This window comes from Canis lupus, chromosome X (assembly GCF_048164855.1).
Source record: "Canis lupus baileyi chromosome X, mCanLup2.hap1, whole genome shotgun sequence".
NCBI classification, from domain to species: Eukaryota; Metazoa; Chordata; class Mammalia; order Carnivora; family Canidae; genus Canis; species Canis lupus.
In genome coordinates this window covers 54,447,674-54,466,679 of record NC_132876.1, presented here as the reverse complement: position 1 = coordinate 54,466,679, position 19,006 = coordinate 54,447,674, and the positions used below count along the sequence as shown (strand labels likewise).

At 37.7% G+C, this 19,006-nt stretch overlaps 1 non-coding gene across 1 annotated transcript; it reads left to right on the top strand.

Moving 5' to 3' along the window:
- Positions 1 to 619: 619 nt before the first annotated feature.
- LOC140628870 (U6 spliceosomal RNA) lies at positions 620 to 723 on the top strand. Its single transcript, XR_012026802.1, has one exon. It is a non-coding gene; the product is annotated as a U6 spliceosomal RNA (small nuclear RNA).
- The last annotated feature ends 18,283 nt before the right edge of the window (positions 724 to 19,006 follow it).

Below are 19,006 nucleotides of genomic sequence, written 5' to 3'. Positions count from 1 at the left end.
CAGTCTATTGCAGAATTAGCAATCAAGGCTTTATGCCAACCTCCTGTTAAAACTTGTTTGGAACCTTAGCATGAGAAAGCCTGCAGCAACTTAAACTACTGTGGTTCACCTGAAATACATTTATAGTTACAAAAAACACAGCAAAACATCTACAAAGGAAAGATAGCACTAGAGATTTAGAAGGGCAAGTTAGTAAAGCTTCCCAGAATTATCTCAGGCCTGTCAGGGAATGTTAAAAAAGAGGTTTCCCCAACAGCTGCCAGAGACAGAACTGGAGATGCCACAAGTTAAAGGAAGCAAACACAGGGTGGAAGGACCCAAGGGATTTCTATGTTGTAGGCTCAGAGTGAGGAAATGTAGATAGGCACTAACCTCTGAAGTAGAGAAATATAAAAAGAAATTGAATGGGTTAAGCCTTGTATGATCAACACAGTCTGTACACAAACAAGGAGATATATTCCATAATATGCAAAGTACTCATTACAGTGATTGCCAAAGAGTGTTTCTTAGCTGCTACTTTAGATAGGATAAAACTAAATTTACACATGTGTTAATACATTAGGAGCTTAATCAGAAACACTCAAAAATGCATTTGCAAAAGAAAATAGTATATTTGAGTGCTTGCTTTGGCAGTGTATATACTAAAATTGTAATGATACAGAGAGATTAGCATGGCCCCTGCGCAAGGATGACACGCAAATTTGTGAAGTACTTAATTAAAAGAAAAGAAAAAAATAGAATATATGAGTCAAAAAAAGGCAGCATGGAAAGTTCCAAGTAATTATACTCTTAAAGATTGCAAGCATTTGAGTCAAGTTCATGATAAATTCAGAAGTAATATTCAGAAATTTAAAAAGATATCAACTATTATCAATGGGTTATTTTTGCCTCAATTTATACTAGCCAAGTAACTCATCCTCTTTCATTTCTCTTTCTTATATTCTTCTAAGTCATTCATAGGCCAAATATATGTTAAATGGAAATTCACTAGAGATTTATGTTAAGAAACTTCACAATAAAATGTAGATCGATGTTGATTATATCTCTATCATAGTGTTCATAGTAACTTTAGACATGCTGTAGAAATAATGTACAGAATATTCGATGCATTTATTCTATGAGGAGTTATAAATCTAAGATTGCACCAGATAGCTATCACTCTTCTAATGTATTACAAGACACTGTCTTCTCACAAAGAGATGGAAAAATATTCCATGCTCATGGATTGGAAGAATTAATATTGTGAAAATCTCAATGTTACCCAGGACAATTTACACGTTTAATGCAATCCCGATCAAAATACCATGGACTTTCTTCAGAAAGTTAGAAGAAATATTTTTTAAGATTTGTGTGGAATCAGAAAAGACCCCGAATAGCCAGGGGAATTTTAAAAAAGAAAACCATACCTGTGGGCATCACAATACCAGATTTCAGGTTGTACTACAAAGCTGTAGTCATCAAGACAGTGTGCTACTGGCACAAAAACAGACACATAGATCAAGGGAACAGAATAGAGAACCCAGAAGTGGACCCTGAACTTTATGGTCAACTAATATTCAACAAAGGAGGAAAGACTATCCATTGGAAGAAAGACAGTCTCTTCAATAAATGGTGCTGGGAAAATTGGACATCCACATGCAGAAGAATGAAACTAGACCACTCTCTTTCACCATACACAAAGATAAACTCAAAATGGATGAAAGATCTAAATGTGAGTCAAGATTCCATGAAAATCCTAGAGGAGAACACAGGCAACACCCTTTTTGAACTTGGCCACATCAACTTCTTGCAAGATACATCCACGAAGGCAAAAGAAACAAAAGCAAAAATGAACTATTGGGACTTCATCAAGATAAGAAGCTTTTGCACAGCAAAGGATACAGTCAACAAAACTAAAAGACAACCTACAGAATGGGAGAAGATATTTCCAAATGACGTATCAGATAAAGGGCTAGTTTCCAAGATCTATAAAGAACTTCTTAAACTCAACAACAAAGAAACAAACAATCCAATCATGAAATGGGCAAAAGACATGAAGAGAAATCTCACAGAGGAAGACATAGACATGGCCAACATACACATGAGAAAATGCTCTGCATCACTTGCCATCAGGGAAATACAAATCAAAACCGCAATGAGATACCACCTCACACCAGTGAGAATGGGGAAAATTAACAAGGCAGGAAACCACAAATGTTGGAGAGGATGCGGAGAAAAGGGAACCCTCTTACACTGTTGGTGGGAATGTGAACTGGTGCAGCCACTCTGGAAAACTGTGTGGGGGTTCCTCCAAGAGTTAAAAATAGACCTGCCCTATGACCCAGCAGTTGCACTGTTGGGGATTTACCCCAAAGATTCAGATGCAATGAAACGCCGGGACACCTGCACCCCGATGTTTCTAGCAGCAATGTCCACAATAGCCAAACTGTGGAAGGAGCCTCGGTGTCCATCGAAAGATGAATGGATAAAGAAGATGTGGTTTATGTATACAATGGAATATTACTCAGCCATTAGAAATGACAAATACCCACCATTTGCTTCGACGTGGATGGAACTGGACAGTATTATGCTGAGTGAAGTAAGTCAATCAGAGAAGGACAAACAGTGTATGTTCTCATTCATTTGGGGAATATAAATAATAGTGAAAGGGAATCGAAGGGAAGGGAGAAGAAATGTGTGGGAAATATCAGAAAGGGAGACAGAACATAAAGACTCCTAACTCTGGGAAATGAACTAGGGGTGGTGGAAGTGGAAGAGGGCGGGGGGTCGGGGTGACTGGGTGACGGACACTGAGGGGGGCACTTGACGGGATGAGCACTGGGTGTTATTCTGTATGTTGGTAAATTAAACACCAATAAAAAATAAATTTATTATAAAAAAAGACACTGTCTTCTAATGTATTCTAATGTATTGCAGTGCATTTTAAAGGTTGTTTTTTTACCTAAAAAGCTGGATAACAGGATATTAGTGAGCTTACTTAAAGCCACACTCCCTGAACTCAATAAAATATACAAATATTTTTTAAGCTCCAGTATAATTCAAACTACTTTCTACATTTTAACATTAGATAAATCTGGACTCCTAACTAAATAAATAAGTTGAGTGATAAATTTTAATAAAGTGATGATAATATCTTAACATTGGGAAGTCAGAACAAAGTAAGAACCTTATGTTATACATTTGTATTATGTGTTTTTAGACAACATTCCTTAAGAATGTTTATCCTATATTTATACAATAGTTTTCCCTAACATTAGGACCTCCACCCTCCAAATTCCACCATACCAAGTCAATCTACTATCATCAACTAAACTTCTCATTGTCAATGCTGTCTCTGCACTTTTTCAGAGTCCCCCTATTTTAAATATTCTCATGGTGCCTTCCCAAAGAATACACAAATGCTCCAATCTCTTTATACTTCATTTGAATTTTCAGGTACTTTATCAAAACATCTGATGAGTCCCAGTCTCTACATAACTTTCCACAACTTTTAATTGCTCCAGCACTACTTAATAGTTTATATCACAAGATCCTAATCTTGCTCATATTAAGAATTATTTTCTGGGAATGATGTAAAGCTTGTTCTTACAAGATCTCAAATTCCTTCAGGAGAGGAGTCAAACACTACAGTTGATCTTACATAGTATCTACTTCAGTGTTGTCTTTCAGCCAAAAGGCCTTTCTTTGTGTTCTTAGCACTGTACAATGTATTATAGATGTGAGTAAAGATTATTGTCTATGCCTAGAGTAGACTATGAATAAATGTTTCGTGTACAAATGAGTACATGCAGTAATTGATTGTATTTAGCCGATCTGTGCATATTTCTTGGATTTGAGTATCTTTCCCCTGGGCTCTAGAATTTCTGTGGAAGGGCCACCTTTCCAAGCATTCTCTTTTAAATACATCTTCTAATGCAAACAGAAATTTGCAACACTTATCAGTAAATTACCAGCATTTAAGTTCAACCATTATAAGCATTTCAAATGTGTGAGTGATGCCTAAGCCAAATAATAAATAAACTCTGAACTTCAGAGTAGTGTGAAGGAATAGAAGGGGCACTGGGCTAAGAGTCAGGACTCTGGGTTCTATCATTAGATTTTTTTTTATAATATTGGACAGGTTACTTAGCCTCCTTAGACCTGCTTCTTATATATCCATCCTTTAAACTCTTGTGTCTCAAACTGTGGTCTGTGGACCAGCAGCATGAGTATCACCTAGGAACTTGTTAGAAATGCAGAATCTCAAGCCCCATTCTAGACGTACTGAATTAGGGATTAAGGTCTACATTTTAATAGGATTTGCCAACTTATCTGTATATATATTAATGTTTGAAAGGCACTTCCCTGGATTTTGAGATTTTTTAAGAAAAAGGACTATCATATTTACCACTATATCCCCTAACATCTATTAAAGAGCCTAATACATAGTAGGCATTCGATAATTTGTACAAAGGATGAAATAAAATGTGAAAAGAAAGGGCCTTTCTATTTTCTGGTCCTTTCCAAGTCTAATACTCTGTAATTGTAGGCAAAATTAAACTGATTTATTTTAACATAGACAAAATGGGACTTGAGACTAAATCCTGCTTGGGGGCTAATGTCTCTGACATATTTTTCCATTTGCTAAGTAATAAATTGTATGCTAACTCATAGTATAATATTCTAGATCAATTTAGACGAAAAACACTGGAGACTAAGGGTGTGTGTGTGTGTGTGTATGTGTGTGTGTGTGTTCCTTCTACAATCATTATTTGTGTAAACCCACTGAGATCCTGGATCTTGACATTAAAAATGTTTGGTAAGTTTTCAGAAGTGAAAAAAAGGTTGTCCTGGCCAGCTGTTTTTATAGCTTCTGTCTACTAGCCAGCTTTAAATAATAACAGAAAGAGAATGTATACCATTATTTACAGATACTGTCAAACCATGTGCACTGAATTTCTTGTCCCTCTTCCACTACTTGTCTCTTGCTTTCAGAGAGTTTAAATAATCTCATACCCACTGCTTGTCTTACTTGAACTTAACTCACTTGGCTTTCACTTTTCTCTAAATATAAATTTCATAAGCTCTTATCTTCTCTAACAACTCAGTTATTACAGCAACCTTCTAAGTAAAAATTAAAAATGCAGGAATGCTCATATTGCAATAACGTCTAATATTTTTCTGCCATTGCAGTTGGAAAATATAGGTGTTGTTATCTAATTACCAATTATATTGAACAGAAAATACATTTGACCCTTGAACAACAGGGGTTTGAACTGCATGGGCCTACTTATACACAGATTTGTTTCCAATAAATATAGTACAGTACTGTAAATGTATATTTTCTGCCTTATGATTTTGTTCATAACATTTTCTTTTCTCTAGATTACTTTATGAAAAAATACAGTATATAATATATAACATACAGAATATGTGTTAATTGACTCTGTATGTTATTGGTAAGGCTTCCAGTCAATAGGAAGCTACTAGTAGCTAAGTGTTGGGGGAGTTAAAAGTTATATGCAGATTTTTGACTGTGTAGGGGTTCAGCATCCCATTCCCTGTATTGTTTAAGGATCATCTGTATCTACATCTATTAACTTCGGGTATCAGATTTGCAAGCATCAAAAATACAAATGGCTTTCATTTATTTCTGTAAAATCCTAATGAATTATCTACCTTAATGCCTATCCATATTTACTGAATAAATTCTCTACAAACACGAATGCAACTGTGCTACTTGCATAATTTCTGTAACTAATTATGGTACCTTTCTGAAAATCTCCAGCAAATTCCCATCCCTTTATTTTCTGAATGAGTGAACTACCCACTTATGTAGATTTATGGGAACACGTGGTATTATGAGTAATGATGGCCAGAAAAGTATAGTGATGAAAATGTTAAAAAAAAAAATAGCCCCATCTGTGTCCTATACCAAAATACTGTTACTGCTTCAGAGCAAAAGGCTGAAAGTCAGGCTATGGAAAGGAAACAATATTTCTGTAGAATAAGGCTTTAGGTTTCTCTCTCTTTGTATGTGCCAATAAAACAGAATTATGGAATTAACTATCATACTCCCTACTACTATCCTAAGAAGTCTAAACATTTGTGCTATAGGCACCTCAAATGTTTGTGCTATTATAAACTCTCCCATTAATGATCTTCCTAAAAGAATGGAGAGGCATTGATCAATGATACTAGCTTGCTAATTCATATATCATGGATGAAAATAATGATGTTTTGTTGTTACTACTAAGATTTTTAGCAGAATTCATATCAAATTGTTTCATAACTAATAGTTAAAAACCTTGCTGGGAGAGAAATATGACCCAGATAACCACAAATGGTTTGAAATTTGGCTAAAAAGCAAACCACCTAACTAATTGAAAAGTCTGAATTTCCTCTTTTGACACTTGAAGTGTTTCTAAGATATACATAAACAAGTCATAAAAAAAATACCCTGTGGTACCGAAAAACACCAGTCATTCACTCAAGAAACATTACTAGGTACTTTGAGCTACTCAAGTACAGTTTTTCTGCATGTTTTTATGTGGTAATTTAGTTGTCTGTGGCTTCCCTACACCCATTAGTCAAACCTCAAATATCTTAAAAACTGCCTGGCATGTTCTAAAATCTAACTGACCCTTTTTAAGTACAATCCTGACAAGAGCTATAAAGCAGTGTATTCATTTCCAAGATCTGGTGTTTAAAAAAAAAAAGTGCCACTAATTGAGTTGCTTAAAACCAGACTCTTATTCTTTCACAGATATAGAGGCTAGAAGTCTGAAATAATGGTGTTGGCAAAGTCATGCTCCCTCTGTAGCCTCTACAGGTGGATCCTTCCTTGCTTCATCTAACTTTTGATAGCCCCAGACTTTCCTTGGTTTATGGCAGCATAATTCCAATCTCTGCCTCTGTCTTCACATGGCTTCTTTGTATCTGTCTGTGTCAAGTTTCAAGTTTTTCCTATTATAATGTGACAGCAGTTACATTGGATTAGAACCCACCTTCATCCATTATGACCTCATTTTATTTAATTAATTCTCCAAAACCCCTGTTTCCGAAGAAGGTCACATTAACAGATACCAAGGATTAGGCTTCAACATATCTTTTGCGGGACACAATTCAACCCATAACACTGGGCAAAATGATGCCCCTTTGGGTTCTATATTTCTTTAATTCTTCTATTCAAAGTTGAACAAGAACTTCAATTGCATTCTATATTACTAATTTTAATATATTATTTGTAAAACACTGACTAAATGTAGTACACAGTAAATGCAAGCAAGGAGATTCAATTTACTTATTTTCATTAATATAAATTAAATATCTTCCAGATCCTACACTGAATAAATAAATACACATCTTGGAACTAGAATCAAGTACACAGGCATTAAAGACCAAAAACCACCGATATCACAGGCTCTGTGTGGTCATTGCCTTTAAACAAACTGTTACGATCTGTACCAACTGATACTTCCAGGTGGTGAACAAACCAAGCCTCAGGGAAGCTACATTGCTTCAATCTAGCTGCAGGGTAACATGTATTGCAAAAACCCTTTTTTTTTATTGGAGTTCAATTTCCCAACATAGAGCATAACACCCGGGGCTCACCCCATCAACTACCCCCTCAGTGCCCATCACCCATTCACCCCAACCCCCCACCCACCTCCCTTTGCACCACCCCTTGTTAATTTCCCAGAGTTAAGTGTCTCACATGTTTTGTCACCCTCACTGATATTTTCTCTCATTTTCTCTCCTTTCCCTTTTATTATTTTTTATATTCCCCAAATGAATGAGAACATATAATGTTTGTCCTTCTCTGATTGACTTATTTCACTTAGCAAAATACCCTCCAGTTCCATCCATGTCAAAGCAAATGGTGAGTTTTTGTCATTTCTAATGGCTGAGTAATATTCCATGGTGTACATATACCACATCTTCTTTATCCATTCATCTTTCAATGGACACCGAGGTTCCTTCCACAGTTTGGCTATTGTGGACATTGCTGCTATAAACATCAGGGAGCAGGTGTCCTGGCGTTTCACTGCATCTGTATCTTTGGGGTAAATCCCCAGCAGTGCAATTGCTGGGTCGTAGGGCAGATCTATTTTTAACTCTTTGAGGAACCTCCACAGTCCATGCTCATGGATTGGAAGAATTAATATTGTGAAAATGTGAATGATACCCAGAGCAATGTACACATTTAATGCAATCCCGATCAAAATACCATGGACTTTCTTCAGAGAGTTGGAAAAAATCATCTTAAGATATGTGTGGAATCAGAAAAGACCCCGAATAGCCAGGAGAATATTGAAAAAGAAAACCATAGCTGGGGGCATCACAATGCCAGATTTCAGGTTGTACTACAAAGCTGTGGTCATCAAGACAGTGTGCTACTGGCACAAAAACAGACACATAGATCAATGGAACAGAATAGAGAATCCAGAAGTGGACCCTCAACTCTATGGTCAACTAATATTCAACAAAGGAGGAAAGACTATCCACTGGAAAAAAGACAGTTTCTTCAATAAATGGTGCTGGGAAAATTGGACATCCACATGCAGAAGAACGAAACTAGACCATTCTCTTACACCATACACAAAGATAAACTCAAAATGGATGAAAGATCTAAATGTAAAACAAGATTCCATCAAAATCCTAGAGGAGAACACAGGCAACACCCTTTTTGAACTTGGCCACAGCAACTTCTTGCAAGATACATCCATGAAGGAAAGAGAAACAGAAGCAAAAATGGATTAATGGGACTTAGTCAAGATAAAAATCTTCTGCAAAAGAAACAGTCAACAAAACTAAAAGGCAACCTACAGAATGGGTGAAGATATTTGCAAATGACCTATCAGATAAAGGGCTAGTATCCAAGATCTATAAAGAACTTATGAAACTCAACAGCAAAGAAATAAACAATCCAATCATGAAATGGGCTAAAGACATGAACAGAAATTTCACAGAGGAAGACATAGATATGGCCAACAAGCACAGAAATCCACTCTTAAAAATATATCTCCCTTAGGTAATGTAGGTGATTCTTAATTGCCTTCCTTCTCCTTAAAACTGTCCTGGGGAAAAGTAAGTAGTACATAATTTCTATTATTTGATGAGGTTAATATTTATGGGGATGCTGATGGTGGATGAAATTGCTGTCTCTGCTGTGGAAAGACAATCAGTCACAGTGGCAAGATTGAATACGAGTGTCCTAAGGAAAGTACAAGCTCTATTATAGGCTATCGAGTTGATCCAACACTGCCAGAACAATGCTTTCTAGGAAGAATTTTTGGATTATTTTGCTGCCAAACCTGATTAATTTAATTTAAAAAAAAAAAAAAAAACAAGCAGGTGGCAATGACACTCGCTATCCTAATAGGGAGGAATGGTATACCAGATCCCTGCACCTAAGACTTTCTGAGCCTTTTAACTCTTGAATCAAGTTCTAAAACTACCCCAAACTCTGAGATCAATTATCCTCCTAGGCAGAAGGAAGACAGGGAGCCCTAGGGCAGCCAATAGCTTACCTGTTCTGTATCAAGGTGCCCTCCTGGTGTCCCTATGGTGGCTTGTACTCTGGTTCTCACTGTTTTCTGTGTATCACATTCTAATAGGTAGCCTAGGTCCTAAAACTAGATCTTGTTCTTCTGCCTGAATCTCTGCATGCACGAAGAATGGTTCCTACACCATTCTTCCAAGTCTGGGATTATGACCAACCACTGAGTCTTGGCAGAACCTTGGGCTCCATCTTAAATTTCGGTTTCTATTGCTAGCTTATGATGCCCACTGAAGGCCTACCTGAAGCCAATTGGCCTGCTGTTCATGTCTATATTGTCTGTCAGAACTTGGTGGCAGACCTCCTTGGATCTCAGTTTATACTCTTGTATCTCATATTTTTATCCTGCCCTTCTAGTAATAAGTCAGATATGGGTTCCAGTCAATCTTGGTCTGACCCATTCTAAACTCCAATTATGAATTGGGATGATTGTTAAAAAGTGAGAACTCTGACTGAATAAGCAGTCAAAATGTAAGCACTTCCTTGAAATAAAAACTATAGTCACATAGTGACTTGTGTCACAGATTAATTAGGGTACTTGACATTTTCTACTATTACTTACATTCTATATTTTGAAGGATTGGGACTTCTGTTTTCCCCCAGGTAATCTAGGTGCTTCTTATTTGCTTCTTTCTTCTTTTTCTTTCTAGCACTGCATGCAGGATCAAGCCTCTGTTTATCCATTTATTAGGATTCTTTATTTCAAGCATTGTTTCAAGCTTAAATCTTCAAGGAATGTCTTTAATTTTATACAGGGTTTCATATTGATGTTGACATCTTTTAGAATGTGATTATAGCTCTCAGATTCATCAGATGAAGGCATATTTGCCTAATGAGAAACGCCTGTTGTGAACTGAATTGTGTTCCTTCAAATGTCCTATGTTGAAGTTCTAGCCACCAGTACTTCATAATGTGACTATGTTTTGACATAGGGCCTATAAAGAGGTATTTAGGTTCCTGAGGTCATAAGGATGGGGCCCTAATCTGTTAAGACTAGTATCCTTATACTAAGAAGAAGAGACAAAAGAGATGTGCACTCACAGAGAAAAGGCCATGTGAAGACATGGCAAGAAGACAGCCATCTGCAAGCTAAGAAGAGAGGCCTCAGGAGAACCAATCCTGCTGATACCTTGATCGGACTTCTAGCCTCCAGAATCATGAGAAAGTAAATATCTATTGTTGAAACCACTCAGTCTGTGGTATTTTGTTACACCAGACCTAGCAAACTAATACACATGCCTTAAGGTCATAGTTCTCAAGAAAAGATGATCTTTGATACTTTCGTAATATCTTGTTCTTGATAATTGATGCTTTCCTAGGAAGTAAGCTATAAGCCTGTACAACTTGTACTAAAAAATAATATATTCTAACAATAACTGTCAAACACTAACTGTGGCTAGAAGATTCAGAAAGTGATTAATAGTCAAGAAACCTGATTATGAGGCGGGGCAAGATGCCGGAAGACTACGGTCCCCAAGTCACCTATCCCCAGAAAATTACATACATAACTTTCAAATCATCCTGAAAACCTACAAATTCGGCTTGAGATTTAAAGAGAAAACAGCTGGAATTCTACAGTGAGAAGAGTTCGCGCTTCTATCAAGGTCGGAAGACGGGGAAAATAAAGAAATAAAGAAACAAAAGGCATCCAAGAGGGAGGGGAGCCAGACTAAGGTCAGGGCGAGTGCCCCCAGGACAGGAAAGCCCCTTCCCAGAGAAGCAGGGGCTTCACCAACCTTCCCGGACCAAAAAGCACTCCCAGGGAATTGGAGCAGGATCCTAGGAGGGGTGGGGATGCCCTCAGGCTCCCAGGGGCACTAGCAGAGGAACTGCGCCTGGAGGGAGAGCGCATCACACCTCGGGCCGAACTCCCTAAAGGGCTGAAGCCCACACCCGGCTGGACCCGGGAGCGGCTTGGGGGGCTGCTCGGGCAGAGACTCCACGCGGAAGGAGGGAGCTGCGCGGCCGGGAGTGCGATTCCAGCAGCGCAGCCCCGGGAGCACAGGGCACTGGGGGACACAGCCCAAGATCCTGTGCTCCCACCAGACAGGCAGAGGCCAAGAGGGCACACTACAGCAAGGACACTCCCGCTGCAGGGCAGCCCTGAGCTGGGCATATCAGCGGCCCCGCCCCCGGAGGATCCAGCCCCTGCAGATGGAGAGCTCCTCAGTTACTGCAGGAACAGATTCTAGGACTGGAGAATTGGCCTCTGCCAATATTGTTGTTCCTCCTGGGGCCTGATAGGATAAACAACCCCCACTGAGCCTCACAGTGGCCTCACAGGATAAACAGGTTAAACCACTTTCACTGAGCCATGCACCAGCCAGGGGGCTGAACAGCTCCCCCCAGTGCTCACACCTGAGAATAAGCACAGCAGGTCCCTCCACCAGAAGACCAGCTAGACAGACAAGGGCAAAACAAATTATTGACCAAGCAGCACTGGAAAGCTCCAGGGAAAGTCAAGGGATTTACAGTATACAGAATCAGTGGATACTCCCCCTTGTTTTTTGTTTTCTGTTTGCTTCCCCCACATTTTTTTTCTTTTCTTCATTTTTTTTTCTTTTCTTCTTTTTCTTCTCTCTTTTTCTCCATTTCCCAACACAACTTGTTTTTGGCCACTGCACTGAGCAAAATGACTAGAAAGAAAAACTCACCTCAAAAGAAAGAATCAGAAACAGTCCTCTCTCCCACAGAGTTACAAAATTTGGATTACAATTCAATGTCAGAAAGCCAATTCAGAAGCACTATTATAAAGTTACTGGTGGCTCTAGAAAAAAGCATAAAGGATTCAAGAGACTTCATGACTGCAGAATTTAGATCTAATTAGGCAGAAATTAAAAATCAATTAAATGAGATGCAATCCAAACTAGAGGTCCTAATGATGAGGGTTAACGAGGTAGAAGAACGAGTGAGGGACATAGAAGACAAGTTAATGGCAAAGAGGGAAACTGAGGAAAAAAGAGAAAGACAATTAAAAGACCATGAGGTTAGATTAAGGGAAATAAACGACAGCCTGAGGAAGAAAAACCTACGTTTATTTGGGGTTCCCGAGGGCGCCGAAAGGGACAGAGGGCCAGAATATGTATTTGAACAAATCCTAGCTGAAAACTTTCCTAATCTGGGAAGGGAAACAGGAATTCAGATCCAGGAAATAGATTCCCCCCATAAAATCAGTAAAAACCGCTCAACACCTCGACATTTAATAGTGAAGCTTGCAAGTTCCAAAGATAAAGAGAAGATCCTTAAAGCAGCAAGAGACAAGAAGCCTCTTTCATGGGGAGAAATATTAGATTAACAGCAGACTTCTCCACAGAGACCTGGCAGGCCAGAAAGGGCTGGCAGGATATATTCAGGGTCCTAAATGAGAAGAACATGCAACCAAGAATACTTTATTCACCAGGTTCTCATTCAGGATAGAAAGAGGGATTAAAAAAAATAATAAAAAAGAAAAAAAGAAAAAAGAAAAAAGAGAGATAAAGAGCTTCCAAGATAGAAACTGAAAGAATATGGGACCACCAAACCAGTTCTCCAAGAAATATTAAGGGGGACTCTATAAAAGAAAGAGGAAGTCCAATGGAACAATCCACAAAAACAAGGACTGAATAGGTATCATGATGACACTAAATTCATATCTTTCAATAGTAACTCTGAACGTGAATGGGCTTAATGACCCCATCAAAAGGAACAGGGTTTCAGACTGGATAAAAAAGCAAGACACCCCCAAAAATAAAAATAAATAAAAAAGCAAGACCCGTCTATTTGCTGTCTACAAGAGACTCATTTTAGACACAAAGACACCTACAGCCTGAAAATAAAAGCTTGGAGAACCATGTACCATTCAAATGGTCCTCAAAAGAAAGCAGAGTAAGCCATCCTTATATCAGATAAACTAAAGTTTCTCCCGAAGACTGTAGTGAGAGATGAAAAGGGACACTATATCATACTTAAAGGATCTATCAAACAAGAGGAGTTAACAATCGTCAATATTTATGCCTCAAATGTGGGAGCTGCCAAATATATCAATCAATTAATAACCAAAGTTAAGACATACTTAGATAATAATACACTTATACTTGGTGACTTCAGTGTAGCACTTTCTACAATCGATAGGTCTTCTAAGCACAATATCTCCAAAGAAACAAGAGCTTTAAATGATACACTGGACAAGATGGATTTCACAGATATTTACAGTACTTTACATCCAAACACAACTGAATACACATTCTTCTCAAGTGCACAAGGAACTTTCTCCAGAAGAGACCACATACTGGGTCACAAATCAGGTCTGACCCGATACTAAAAGATTGGGATTATCCCCTGCATATTTTCAGACCATAATGCTTTGAAATTAGAACTAAATCACAAGAAGAAGTTTGGAAGGATTTCAAACACTTGGAGGTTAAGGATCATTTTGTTAAAGATGAAAGGGCCAACCAGGAAATTAGAGAAGAATTAAAAAGTTTCATGGAAACTAATGAGAATGAATATACAACCTTTCAAAATCTTTGGGATACACCAAAAGCAGTCCTGAGGGGGAAATACATCGCAATACAAGCATCCATTCAAAAACTGGAAAGAACTCAAATACAAAAGCTAACCTTACACCTAAGGGAGCTAGAGAAAAAACAGCAAATAGATCCTACACCCAGCAGAAGAAGACGGTTAATAAAGATTGGAGCAGAACTCAATGAAATAGAGACCAAGAGAACTGTGGAACACATCAACAAAACCAGGAGTTGGTTCTTTGAAAGAATTAATAAGATAGATAAACCATTAGCCAGCTTTATTAAAAAGAAGAGAGAGAAGACTCAAATTAATAAAATCATGAATGAGAAAGGAGAGATCACCACCAACACCAAGGAAATACAAACGATTTTAAAAACATATTATGAGCAGCTATACGCCAATAAATTAGGCAATCTAGAAGAAATGGATGCATTTCTGGAAAACCACAAACTACCAAAACTGGAACAGGAAGAACTAGAAAACCTGAACAGGCCAATAACCAGGGAGGAAGTTGAAGCAGTCATCAAAAACCTCCCAAGACACAAGAGTCCAGCGCCAGATGGCTTCCCAGGGGAATTCTATCAAACGTTTAAAGAAGAAATCATACCTATTATACTAAACCTGATCGGAAAAATAGAAAGAGATGGAATACTTCCAGACTTGTTCTATGAGGCCATCGTCACCTTAATTCCAAAACCAGACAAAGACCCCACCAAAAAGCAGAATTATAGACTAATATCCCTGATGAACATGGATGCAAAAATTCTCAACAAGATACTGGCCAATAGGATACAACATTACATCAAAAATATTATTCACCATGACCAAGTGGGATTTATCCCCGGGACACAAGGCTGATTCAAAACTCATAAAACAATCAATTTGATTGATCATATCAGCAAGAGAAAAAACAAGAACCATAGGATCATCTCAATAGATGCAGAGAAAGCATTTGACAAAATACAGCATCCATTCCTGATCAAAACTCTTCAGAGTGTAGGGATAGAGGAACATTCCTCAGCATCTTAAAAGCCATCTATATAAAGCCCACAGCAAATATCATTCTCAATGAGGAAGCACTGGGACCCGTTCCCCTAAGATCAGAAACAAGACAGGGATGTCCACTCTCACCACTGTTCTTCAACATAGTACTAGAAGTACTAGCCTCAGCAATCAGACAACAAAAAGAAATAAAAGGCATTCAAATAGGCAAAGAAGAAGTCAAACTCTCCCTCTTCACCAATGACATGATACTCTACATAGAAAACCCAAAAGCCTCCACCCCAAGATTGCTAGAACTCATACAGCAATTTGACAGTGTGACAGGATACAAAATCAATGCCGATAATTCAGTGGCATTTCTTTCCACTAACAATGAGACTGAAGAATGAGAAATTAAGGAGTCAATCCCATTTACAATTGCACCCAAAAGCATAAGATACCTAGGAATAAACCTAACCAAAGAGGTAAAGGATCTATACCCTAAAAACTACAGAACACTTCTGAAAGAAATGGAGGAAGACACAAAGAGATGGAAAAATATTCCATGCTCATGTATTGGAAGAATTATTATAGTGAAAATGTCAATGTTAACCAGGGCAATTTACACGTTTAATGCAATCCCTATCAAAATACCATGGACTTTCTTCAGAGAGTTGGAACAAATCATCCTAATATTTATGTGGAATCAGAAAAGACCCCGAATAGCCAGGGGAATATTGAAAAAGAAAACCATAACTGGGGGCATCACAATGCCAGATTTCAGGTTGTACTACAAAGCTTTGGTCATCAAGACAGTGTGGTACTGGCATAAAAACAGACACATAGATCAATGAAACAGAATAGAGAACCTAGAAGTGGACCCTGAACTTTACGGTCAACTAATATTCGATAAAGGAGGAAAGACTATCCATTGGAAGACAGTCTCTTCAATAAATGGTGCTGGGAAAATTGGACATCCACATGCAGAAGAATGAAACTAGACCACTCTCTTGCACCATACACAAAGATAAACTCAAAATAGATGAAAGATCTAAATGTGAGTCAAGATTCCATCAAAATCCTGGAGGAGAACACAGGCAACACCCTTTTTGAACTTGGCCACAGTAACTTCTTGCAAGATACATCCACCAAGGCAAAAGAAACAAAAGCAAAAATGAACTATTGGGACTTCATCAAGATAAGAAGCTTTTGCACAGCAAAGGATACAGTCAACAAAACTAAAAGACAACCTACAGAATGGGAGAAGATATTTCCAAATGACATATCAGATAAAGGGCTAGTTTCCAAGATCTATAAAGAACTTATGAAACTCAACATCAAAGAAACAAACAATCCAATCACGAAATGGGCAAAAGACATGAAGAGAAATCTCACAGAGGAAGATATAGACATGGCCGACATGCATATGAGAAAATGCTCTGCATCACTTGCCATCAGGGAAATACAAATCTAAACCACAATGAGATACCACCTCACACCAGTGAGAATGGGGAGAATTAACAAGGCAGGAAACCACAAATGTTGGAGAGGATGTGGAGAAAAGGGAACCCTCTTACACTGTTGGTGGGAATGTGAACTGGTGCAGCCACTCTGGAAAACTGTGTGGAGGTTCCTCAAAGAGTTAAAAATAGACCTGCCCTACGACCCAGCAATTGCACTGTTGAGGATTTACCCCAAAGATACAGATTCAATGAAACGCCGGGACACCTGCACCCCAATGTTTCTAGCAGCAATGTCCACGATAGCCAAACTGTGGAAGGAGCCTCGGTGTCCATCGAAAAATGAATGGATAAAGAAGATGTGGTTTATGTATACAATGGTTATTACTCAGCCATTAGAAACGACAAATACCCACCATTTCCTTCCTCGTGGATGGACCTAGAGGGTATTGTGCTGAGTGACAGCATACCCTCTGATCCAGCATTTACACTACTGGGTGTTTACCCCCAAAATACAAAAGCACTAATTTGAAGGTTTCTATGTACCCCTATGTTTATTGCAGCATTATTCACAATAGCTGAACTATAGGAGCAGCCCAAGTACCCACTGATAGGCGAATGAATATAGAAGAGGTGTATATATGTATATATATATTTGTTATATATATACGTATAATTGAATATTATTCAGCCTTAAAAAGAATGAAATATTGCTATTTGCAACAACATAGATCGAGGTAGAGAGGATAATGGTAACTGAAATAAGCCAGTCAGAAAAAGATTAAATACCATATGATTTCACTCATATGTGCAATTTAAGAAACTAAACAAATAAGCAAAGGAAATAAAAAAGAGACAAAGACAAAAGCAGAATCTTAAGTATAGAGAACAAATTATGGTTACCAGGGGGGAAGTAGCTGAGGGAATGAGTGAAGTAGTTGAAGGGGATTAAGAGTACATTTATCTTTATGAGCACTGAGTAATATATAGAGTTTTTGAATCAGTATATTGTACACCCGAAACTTACATAACATTGCATGTTGAGTGGAATAAAAATTTTAAAAAAGAGTCTTAGAAATGATCGGGGGAGGCATAACTAAAGCAATATTTATGAATGAATATTTAGGTGATAATCTTATAAAGAATTGACTATCAGAAAGGTCAGAATAGACGTTCCCTTTGAGACGTTGAAGATGGTTGTGATTAGGATGGCTTCCTGGGGTAGCTGGTGAAATTTTAATTTTTTAACCTGATTTGTAACCTAGATGGTTGATTACAAAGGTATTTTCCTCATAATAATTGCTTAAGCTATATATTTGTTTCATGTAGTTTTCTAGATCTGTTAAACTTTAAAATAAAATTTTTAAAAAACCCCTATATTCTTTCACATTGCTTATCTCTCCTTGTTTTACCACTCCTGTATATGCATAATTCACAGCAGGGACATAGAGGGCCTGACTAGGTTGTTCTAAATATTTAGGAAATAAAAAGATAGCTAAGGGATTATTCAGTATTCTGCAGCAAAAAAAAATTATAAAAAGTACATTCCCCCACTTTTTGTCCACTACGAGTATCATCTCTTTCATTATTTCTTTTATAAATGTGGTTTTGTCCTTAGTAATTGAAATTATGAATTAAAATATCAGTAAATTTTATACTTATAAATCAGTTAACACCCCATGAAAATCAGACTTTTTGCATAAAATCTTGATTCTGTTTCACTCTAAGTGATCAGAAATGTGTCTTTTTAAAAGATTTATTTATTTTAGAGAGAGATAGAGGGTGGGGAGAGGAGCAGAGGGTGGGAGAGACAGAGTCTCAAGCATATTCCTCGCTGAGCATGGAGCCTGACCCAAGGCTTGATCTCACGACTCGGAGATCATGACCTGAGCCAAAATTAAGAGGTGGATTCTTAACGAACTAAGCCACCCAGGTGCCCCCAAAAGATGTATTATATATATATATAATATATATATGTATGTATATATATAATATATATATCACTATTTCTTTAATATCACATAAAATTAGGCTCCCCCAAAATAAGTTCAATTATGTCCACATATACTAAAATAGAAAGACCATGTATAAGTAAGTAAAATCTACCAGCTTTGCCACCTGCCCTTAGGTTAATTAGGTATGGGTAGGAAATATCAGAAAGGGAGACAGAACATAAAGGCTCCTAACTCTGGGAAACGAACTAGGGGTGGTGGAAGGGGAGGAAGGCGGGGGGTGGGAGTCAATGGTTGTCGGGCACTGAGGGGGGCACTTGTCGGGATGAGCACTGGGTGTTATTTTGTATGTTGGCAAATTGAACACCAATAAAAAATAAATTTAATATAAATAAAATAAAATAAAGAGATATTTCCAGTAATAGCCATGGAGAATCATTGTCTGAGTTCTTTGTGGTTCATAATTTGTAGAGAATAGTGAATGATAAATCTGTTTTTTAATTTTTTAAACTGCAATGTAGCTAAAGTAGAAAACAATACCAAACAATTAAAGTGACAGCAAGTTT